We start from the raw sequence: 10194 nt of genomic DNA, 5'->3' as shown, positions 1-10194 counted from the left end.
TCATCATAAATTAGTAGTTACATCAAAATAGGTCATGCAGTGAGGGATGCGAATTCTCGTAATTATGCATTTGTGCACATTGTCGTTAATTAGTTGTGGAGGCATATGCCTCCCCACATTGACATTTCATTATCCAGAATAGTTTCCAGGAATGAAACAGATTTATTTATCGCTATACCTGAGGGAGAACGCGGTAAATGATCGCATACATATGTGTAATCCAAATGCGTACAGACAATGTCCGATATTCCCAAATACCCTCGATAGCAATATCGCAATTTGAGCAATTTTTCGCATTAAAAAAAAAGTAACATAAATTATGCTCACTTTTATTATCATATTTTATGTCACATAACTTTTACATATAATTATGCGATTAAAACATTGCTAAATATAATTATTAAATCTCTTCTTGCTATGAAAGTATTAAACGGATTTTACAATATACCAACATATGCAAACGAAATAATCTGCCGTCAGAAATAATTAAACGGTATCGCTATATTTAATAATCCAATAACGAAAACTTTTATTGCGACATATTTACGTGTTAACCTAATGTTATACGTGCATTAAAGCGAGGCGAAGCCGCCTGTAACGTGAGTAAACACGTCAATGTCGTGCACCCAAGTGAGTCTAATTAAAATTTTTACGCGTAACCGCTAGAGCATAGTTAATTGCGCAGTGGCTGTTGATGTTGCAATCAGACGCCCCAACAGCGTCGAATAACGCGCTTATTACGCTTGGTATAATACCAAGCACAAAGCATGCGATTAGATTCAGAGGCGGATAGATCTTAGCTTACGTCAAACCGCACGAACGTATTGGTATTATTTGGCATCCAGATAGCTAAGAGCGAAAATTCCAAAATCTTGAAAGCGTTTAAGATGCGCTAAACTTTAAAGTAATAAATGGCTAATTAACTAAAGAGATATTGAAATTAACAAGGAAGAAGGAAAAGTGGGCTTTGAGAGTCAAACGCAGTTAGTTTGTACATGACTTAACGCTATGTAGCACACATTTAAGTCATAATATTTAATACAAATTATATACATATATTGTATATGTTTCAGTTCTACTTTGAACCATCTTTGATGTGACGCGCGGCGGAGATAGATAAATTAAATAATCTCAAACTCTCCGACGAGCACAAGGTGAGTATTTAAAAATTGAATGTATGAAGACGGTGTAATTTTCAAAAAAAAATACTAGAAAAATTCTATCAATATTCACAGTCTGCAGAATATTCGGACTAGAAATGAAAATTGAAATTAACTGGCAAAGAGATGTGAAATCCACTCACCAAACCAAATCCAGAGAACGTGAGATTGACAAACTAAAGTTTTGAGAAAGTGAAATATGAGTTTGTGATACCAATCGAATTCTAAATTGTTGTTTTTAATAATCGTAACGTCCAGAAAGTTTAGCTTATCACCACTTATTTCAATGATGAATTGAATCTGAGGATAAAAAAAAAAAGAATTAAAAATATTAAATATATTATTGATTAAGCTGAAGGGAACTGCCATATCAATATCATCAATATGCCTAAAGGTAAAAAGGTAAAAAGGTAAAGAAATCTCAATCTCCAACGTTTCTATCCAAATCTTAAAAACGATGTCAACATTGACAGGGAACAATGGAAGGCCTAAAAAAGAGAAATCTCAAATTTTTACTTATATATACCATTGTCGAAGATAAAATATCTGGAATTCGGTTATAATAATTGTAAGGTTTCTAAAAATTGATTCTTAAGAATATCGCAAAAATTTGAAATTTAACCTATTGGAAACAAGTGTCAGATCAATGTAGATATTGATGAAGAGAGATTCAATATCAAGAGAAATTAAGATAAAATTGCTATCTATATGTGTTCTCCACTTATTAGACTAATTGGAATGTGTTAATAATATGACTAAAGAGTTTAGATACGCTTTTTGAAATAATATTGTGAAGGAAGCTAATGAATATAATAGGTTTGTTATAGACGAAATGATAATTCTAGAAGAACATCTCATTTTGCGGATATTGGAAAAGCCCCATAAGCCCTTGGCAGCGCTTCATCACTATTATATAATCTCCACACATAAACAAATTTGTAAGCTTATTATGAGCGTTACATAGCGCTAACTTATGCATAATTAACCGCGTTTGACTCTCAAAACCTACTTTTCCTTGTTACTCGTTTATTTTATATCAATAGTTTTTAGTTAATTAATCATTTATTTTTCATGACAGTTGATACATTCGGCTAACAAACCGTGACTGAAGTTAAAAGGCAATCAACAATTTATTCCCACTATGCACTTTGTGTTTTTTTCGTGGTTGAAATAATTTCTTCTCCGCGTGCGATTATTCATGTCTGATAAAAACCAACTTATCAAATATATCAACAACTTATTGGTTTTTATGTTAATAAATATTCGTAAATTTCGTTATAGGATACACATTTTTTCCGAAAACATGCAACGTGTTTGCGCAAAGTAACACGTTCGTCATTTATTGATAAAGGGGTAACCATAAAGAAATTACATTTCGGTCAGAGCATATTACACAAACACGAGCGATAAAATTCATTTATTTCAGCGTATATCTCTAAAAAGAATTTTCCACGATTTTTCATCTCTGACGACATAATTCATCGTGTCGAGCCCGAAAATGAAAATATCGAGTAGCGTCCGAATTCGAAATTGAAAATATTGAGGCATTAATTGTGATGTGAAATTTTCTCTGCAGGAAGAGAATAATAATAATCGGCCGTTAATCGATTGACGATTAGTACGATGTCAAGTGTACTGCCGCGTATCGGAATCGTTAATTCGTAAAAGGAGTCCAAGGATGAGGAGGGACAGGGGGAAGAGGAGGAAGTTTTTACTTTAGGCGAGAGACATCAATTATATCGACGATCTCGTATCGGAACTCATTAAGCGCAATTAATTTGCAAGAATTAAACAGTTTGCATCGAGAGACTTGCACTTGCTATATATTGATAGATATAAAGTGGATCCATATAGAATGCTACAAGTTACTTTCTCAGGAACTATCAACGATAACTTCCTTTTTTGAAATGTTAAACTTCGTTAAGGCTCTATTTGTAAGGCAAATAAGTTACCATTGCCAGTGTCCTTAACCAGGCTCCTTAGAGAGACAGGAAAGTAAAAACTCTTTTATTTTTTTGCAGAATGATTTTGAATTTTTATGTATAGACTTTTCTATTTTTTTTATAGCTTTTTTTAAAGCAAATATTAATTCTTATCTGAAATATTTTATTGCATTCAGAGAGAAGCGCAGTTAAAAAGATATAGAAATGTATGTTTCATACTATATATATATATATATAAGAATGCTTTTAATACAGTGTTTCAATAAATCTTCCAAAAAAGAATTTTGTCATTAGTCCTAATAGTTTCCGGGGAGACGATTTGTAGTAATGCTTATGCGAACCACTGTACATATAGCGATAAAGCTTGCATTTCAGCAAAATCCGTTCAAGGAGAGCTGGGAATGTAATCTCGGGAAATCTCGGGAAATATTGTACTTAATCGTGCTCTCGCAGGCCTATTTAATAATATGTGAAACGAAGTTTCACTCTTACTGCGATGAATGATAAAGATGATACTAACGATGATAAATAATACCTTCAAACATATATCATAAATCATCCTTGAATCCTAAACTTTCTGATCAAATTTGATTAGGATATTGTTTCTTCTCAAATATCTCCCGTATATGTTTTACCAAATTATTGATTTCCCGCATGACGTTGTAATATTCTTTTCGAAGCGATATACATATAATTCAACTCCGAGAATTTTCGCTGGGAAAATTTCTCCGATAACGGGATATCACCCGACCCATTAACGTCGGAGTCATAACGGCCGGGCTGCTATTACGTCGAAAGACTGAAGAAATTCGATTCATTGTGCCGCGAGAAAACGAGTCGGGAGGCGTGCGCGCGCGCGCGCGCGTGATCCGAGCTGCGACGAAAAGCAATCTCGTTTCGTGTCCACGAGCCTCGTAATCGGATTTCTCGCGTTCACCGGAACAGCGGTGTGGTCGAAGTTAACGTGCAACTCTGCGGCGCGGCGGGGCGCGTACTTTGCCGGCCAGCAACCGCCGAAGCCTCGAACGACGACTGACCCCCGGGCCCCGGGAGAATGATGGATTTCCTAATAGAGGAAGAGCTTGAAGCGCGAACGAGCGAGCGTGTGACCGCGCGCTGGCCGGGCTCCAGAAACCACGCCGATTGACATTTATGCGTTATTAATGCATCGGAAACATTTCACCCCGATTGCCGCGACAATGGATTTAATCGTATATCGGGAAGTAACGTGCACACGCCACGCGTTTCGGGGCGATGCGATGCATCGACTGAGTATCCGGTATGCATCAGGTATACCAGGGATATAGGATGCTTTGTGTCAGCGCTTTTTCTCCACATGTCCGGTCCCTTCGCACCGCCACTCGAATGCCACTCGCAGCCGCGACGATTTGGCGAAGGTCCAAAATGTTTTTATTAACTGTCCATATAATTAGAGTGGGACAGAGACGTTTCAACGAACGCGAATGATCCTATGTAATCAACCGAATTTACGTTGGCATTCTTTTAGGTGGAAGAAAATAAAGATTTTTTTGAATCATTTTCTGTGCGTAAGGTGTCCAGACAGGAATTTAAGAGAGGAAGAAGGAGAAGAATATAAAAGTTATTAAACGCATCCATATGTATGCATTTTTCGATAAAAATTAAATTACAATTTTCTATACAAAATCTCTTTTTATATAAATATAAAATTTACGAGAGAAAAGATAAAGGTTATTCTAATATTTAATCTGATATTAATAACAGGCTAATAGGAAGCTAAAACATAATTAGCGGCCTGTGATTAATTATATTTTTTTTTTTTAGAAATCGATCTGAGACGATATTATCGTTTATTTCTAATCAACTTTCTGCATGGACATTCAAAAATAACAATCTCTAAAATTTCAGATTCTATCTAATTATCCCTTAAGCAAACTCCCAAGAAGAAATTTTTGAGAGATTCTATGTAATTATCCCCTAAGTAAACCAACTAAGAGGAAATTTTTGATTGGCAATTAAATGAGAAAAATCAGAACGCAAGGGACTGAACCGGAACTTCTCGATTGATTTCTGTGTAAACGTAATTAATTACGCACCACTAACTGCACTTAAGCTCTTATTAGGTCATTATTATATATTACCGAGAAAATTTATATCTAAGAAGATAGAATATATGAATTAAACGTTATCTTTCTAATAACATTCTGTCGCGAGTTTTAGGGCTTAAATTTCTTTTTAATTCGGAGTCCAAGAATCGTAGAAATCTTTTACTTTTTTATTCGCAAGATTCTCGGATCAAAGCCAAACCTTGAAGACATTCCATACCATGCACTTCGAACTAATCATCCTGCATTATTACTGTTTGCGGAAGGGCAAGGAGGAATCTTAACGCAATTTATCGAATTTATTTTTGAGCTCCTAACTCGAGGGAAATTCTTGATCCTTGGCACACGAGTGGGCAGCCCACTCGCATATTCCGACCGATTTATGCGGGATTTGCATAGCTGAGATTGCATTTTACTTTTAAATCCTACGCCGCGGAACTGCCCGGCTCGTCGTCATTTCCTAAGTTATGGCGCTCGGCGATATTCAATTTTTCCGAATGGCACCTTCATCGTGGCGTGACACCGTCCGCCGCTCGTATTCGCCGCCTTTTATCCCAAAAGCTCGCGAGCCCCGCAATAATGATCCTTTGAAGGTAAACTCGGGCCTTTTTCTGAATATCGATAGTGACGCTCGATGGAGCGTCGAGGAAATTCAGATTGCGATATTCATTGACGCTCCCCGCCGCGTGAGAGATAATTAAACGGCGTGGCATGAATTTTGCAGAGTTGTCGGAGGATGATTGTGAATATAGTATATTCGTGACGAGAAAATATTGTCGAGGGAATTTTAATGTGTTCCGGTCATCTCACAAAGATCACCAAAGGCTGGGCATGTGCGCATCACGACTCCATCATATAGCCATAAATAATATTCGTCTCTCGAGTTCTTCGCTCTCTAGCTTTTTATTCGATAAACGTCATACGTGCGATTGAACGTAACGTCCGATAACGTAATCGCGCATTTTGACATCGAGAATTAATTATTTGTTCGATGAAAGTCAACGCGCGAAATTTATGTACAGTTAAATTATCGCCGAATTTGCAGTTGAAGGGTGAGATTTGGTAATTCAGCGACTCTTCCCCGTAGCGTACGTGGTGTAGCCAGCTGCTGTGGGTCCGAATTGAGAAACTAGGAAACGGACGTCCGCGCTCGGCGCATACAAGGCATCTTGATTAACGCCTTTGCAGTTATCGCACAATAACACCACGACATCTGTTGCTCTCGGTATTAAGTTAGATTTCGCAGATCCGTAATATCGCACTTGCAAATAACGTCGGCGGACGACACGCGCCGGGGACCTAAGTGCAAATCCGAGTCTTGAGCTCTTGCATTCACTGCGAAACGTATATTCACCCCATATACTTATGGATAAGCTAGTACCGAGCAAACGTTGTACGAATAATGGAGAGCGAATTGTGCGCGCACACGCTCGAGAATAAGAGACATACGTGTAGTAGAAACGTTATGTTATTATCGTGATTTGCTGCATAATCGCGAAAATGTTTTAACTAACAAGAATTGAACGCTCTTAATTCGTGTCGTAATTAAATTTAATGCAAAAACAAAAATTTCTTTAGCGACTTTTCATCAAATGTAATAGGTAGACATTTGCATTCTTTAGGTGTTCTCTCATTTATCGAGTACAAAATATTTTTTCAATCATGCTGCTAATCTTCTTTACTGAAAAAAAAATTATATTAACATCGGAGCAATATGTTATTAATGTGTATTTTTTAAATGCAGATCGGTGTCTCTTCCAATCCTCTCAGCATCGCTTTAACTCAAACAAGTTCAACTTGAATAAATCCGCTCTGAAAAGTCCTGAAACAGCGATTAAACCGAGTTGCGATATCGAAGGTTCATCTGCAGTAATTATTTATTTTCTCGGATGTCTCGCAACTTTTTAACGTATATAAGTTCTGCAGATATAAAACGATTTTTATTAGATTATTGCGGAGAGCTTGAGAGATCAAATCGTATTACCGTTTCTTCCTCTTGACCGCCATACTATACTGTCCGACATTTTCTTGTCCGTGCAAAGAATAATCGTCGGTTCCGATGACCGGCGGAAAATGTTTTTCGCAAATTGTCCCTTGGCCGCCCTAGATATCTCAGTGAGAGAAACGACAAACACCATCACTAGAGGCTAACGAATGAAGACGAATGGTAGTCGGCATGCAGAAAACGATACGTGCGTTGACCAGGTCGCGCGTCACGCGGTCGCTGAAAAATAGGAAAACTCATTTTGCCGCCGGGTAAATTGCGGGGGCGTGGAAAAGTTCCAAGTGCGAAATATGATTAACGGATGAGCGAGCGCGTGCTTCCAACTCGCGCGTCCGCTTGCGCGTACTTATCTGCGATTCCGGTGGAGGTAAATGGCGGGATGTAACGTGATTTGAATGTGCACGACACTACGCGGCTTGCTACGTGTTTTCCGCAATAAAAGCCCGAGAAATATCGCGCGCGCCACCGAGATTTGTATATGAGCGCAAATGGCTCGCGTCGCATCCAGATCGTTGGACGCAATTATATTTGTTTCGAATATTTTGCCCGAAACACGAGCAGCAGCATCAGTTTGTTGAAATGTTTCATAACATAATCACGGAAATATTTCAATGTAGTTGTACAAGCAAATTTAATTGTAATCTTCCAGGCGGAGAGAAGCGCGCGTATTTTGTTGGTGCTATTTTTACATTTTAGTTTGTTTCGTTAACGGTGAATCTTGATCCCTTCATCTCTGTTCCGTCTCTATATTTTTATCACCCTATTTATTGACTTTAATATTGCAATTTTCGTTTATTGGTTATTTGAAAATAAAAGGCGAATATTTGTTAAAATTCACGCCTATATTTGAGAATTAAATAAATATGACTCTCAAAAGAGGAAAGCTTTTATAATAAAATATAATATTTTAACAACTCATCATAACTGTAACATATATAAATGTATTCTAAATAACTGACCCATAAATGTATTCATCTTCATAATAATTTTGATCCCATGTGGTAGGAAAGGCGGATTTATAATTTATGGCATTATATTAAAATGTATTAAAATTAAATTACAATTAAAGTTATACAGAATTTTATTTAAGAGCTATACTTTTATCAGAAAGTCAACCGAAAAGGATAATCCTCGCGTCCGCGATAAGAAGCTTATTGCGATTGGCACTGTGAAAAATCTTCCTCGAGTTTGAAAAATCACGCGTAGCATTCTGTCGTGGCGATATACGCGCGAAAACATTTATAAAAGACGGCAGTTTACGCTATCGTTCAACAATCCTACGGTAATCGAGGGATTCATCCCGCCGGTGCCGCGGTGGTGAGCCATAACAGAAAACGCTGAAGAAGGAAATTGAAAAATAGAGTCTTAACTGAATCCAACTATCTGTTACACGTCCCAATACACCGTGTTAAGAAAAAAGTTGACTACCCCATCTGTGAAGCGAGGTCAGAGCGGTGAGAGGGAACTAGAGGGAAGGGCGAAGACACACGAATTGGTTGGAAACTCCGATTCGATTTCGCTTCTGTTCCATCTTTTCTCACGCTGGTTGCTACAACCGGGCGGAAACGATGATGTCGAAACAACGGCGTTTAAGACTGCTTTTGCTTGCACGAAACTTAACCTTTGAGAATTTTGGGAGTTTCGGCACATATCACTCGAGAAATATTACATGCAATTTCATCGCATTTGTAAGCAAATTATTTGAATAATAAGTAAGCTAAACTAAGATAAGTAACAAGGAAAGTTGTCCGAAGAAAATTAAATTTAAATAAGAGAATAAGATCTTTATTTTTATTCTACTTATTTCTTATATTTACTCCGCTTTTTTTTTCATTTTCATTTTCAGAGGCTTCCCTTCGCGCCTCTTTATATTTGAACTATAATAGTTGGGATTAATTGAGATTAATATGCAAAGATAATGCGATAAATTAAGCGTATTTTATATCCCTGGTATAAATTAAATAAATAAACGATCAAGAAAAAGTACGATAATGATATATGTATATATATTCTGTGTGTATAAGAGATGTATTTAACAACAAAGGTAATCTCGATTTCAAAATTGGGCCTTTCCTTTAGATAGGATACTTTTTCCGAATGAGATGCGCAACAGAGCGAGATGCAAGATACAATCTATAATATTAGATATATTTCATTCAAAATTATTGGATCTTGTCACATTTCATTGGCGCTTTTTGCAATCGCGAAGTGCATATTTATTCACAGCTCGATACGTTATTGAATCACGCAGTAGCGTACAATCAAATTCCGGTTATTTACGAAGTACGCAAAGCGCACAGTATATACACACGCTGCATAAAAAGAGATAAAAAAAAAGATCCAGTGCAGTGACTTTGCCAATAATTTCTTGTTGACGCAAGAAGCAATCATCTGCATCATGTCGTGAATATTAAATCCACGATTTTGCGCGTGTCGATATCAGGAAGATTCTCTTATATATATTTCAAAATATAAATAGAGGCAAAATTAAAGTTTTAATAGATGGATATACACAATATTTTATAATTTGCGATATAATTATATGCAATATATATGTAACTATAATTTTATAGCCGCGGGCCTTGGGACGAATTTTCAACAACAACTTTAGATCTTTGCATTAAAATTTTCTTTTCATTAAATTGACATATCTCAATCTGCTCTTAATATCAAAAGATTATCGCACGATTTATCTTATCTTATCTCTCTCTCTCTCTTTCTCTCTCTTTCTCTCTCTCTCTCTCTCTCTCTTTCTCTCTTTCTCACTCACTCACTCATTATCACACAATATTGATCTGTAATAAACTTAAAACACAATTTAAAATTAAAGCGTGTTTAAGCGACATGGACACAACGATTCGAATTTTTAGAGAACAAATATCGTTAAATCTTTGCATTCAAGACCGATTTGTTCATCATCAAATCGACGTATCTCTGGATTTTGGTATAAAGTACGTGGTTCAGAATGTGAAGATTAGTTAAATCATTTAGGATGAAGTTAC

The sequence above is a fragment of the Temnothorax americanus genome, unplaced genomic scaffold (genome assembly GCF_048541705.1).
Source record: "Temnothorax americanus isolate GAGA-0224 unplaced genomic scaffold, ASM4854170v1 Scaffold2, whole genome shotgun sequence".
NCBI lineage: Eukaryota > Metazoa > Arthropoda > Insecta > Hymenoptera > Formicidae > Temnothorax > Temnothorax americanus.
Note: the sequence above shows the minus strand (reverse complement) of the source record.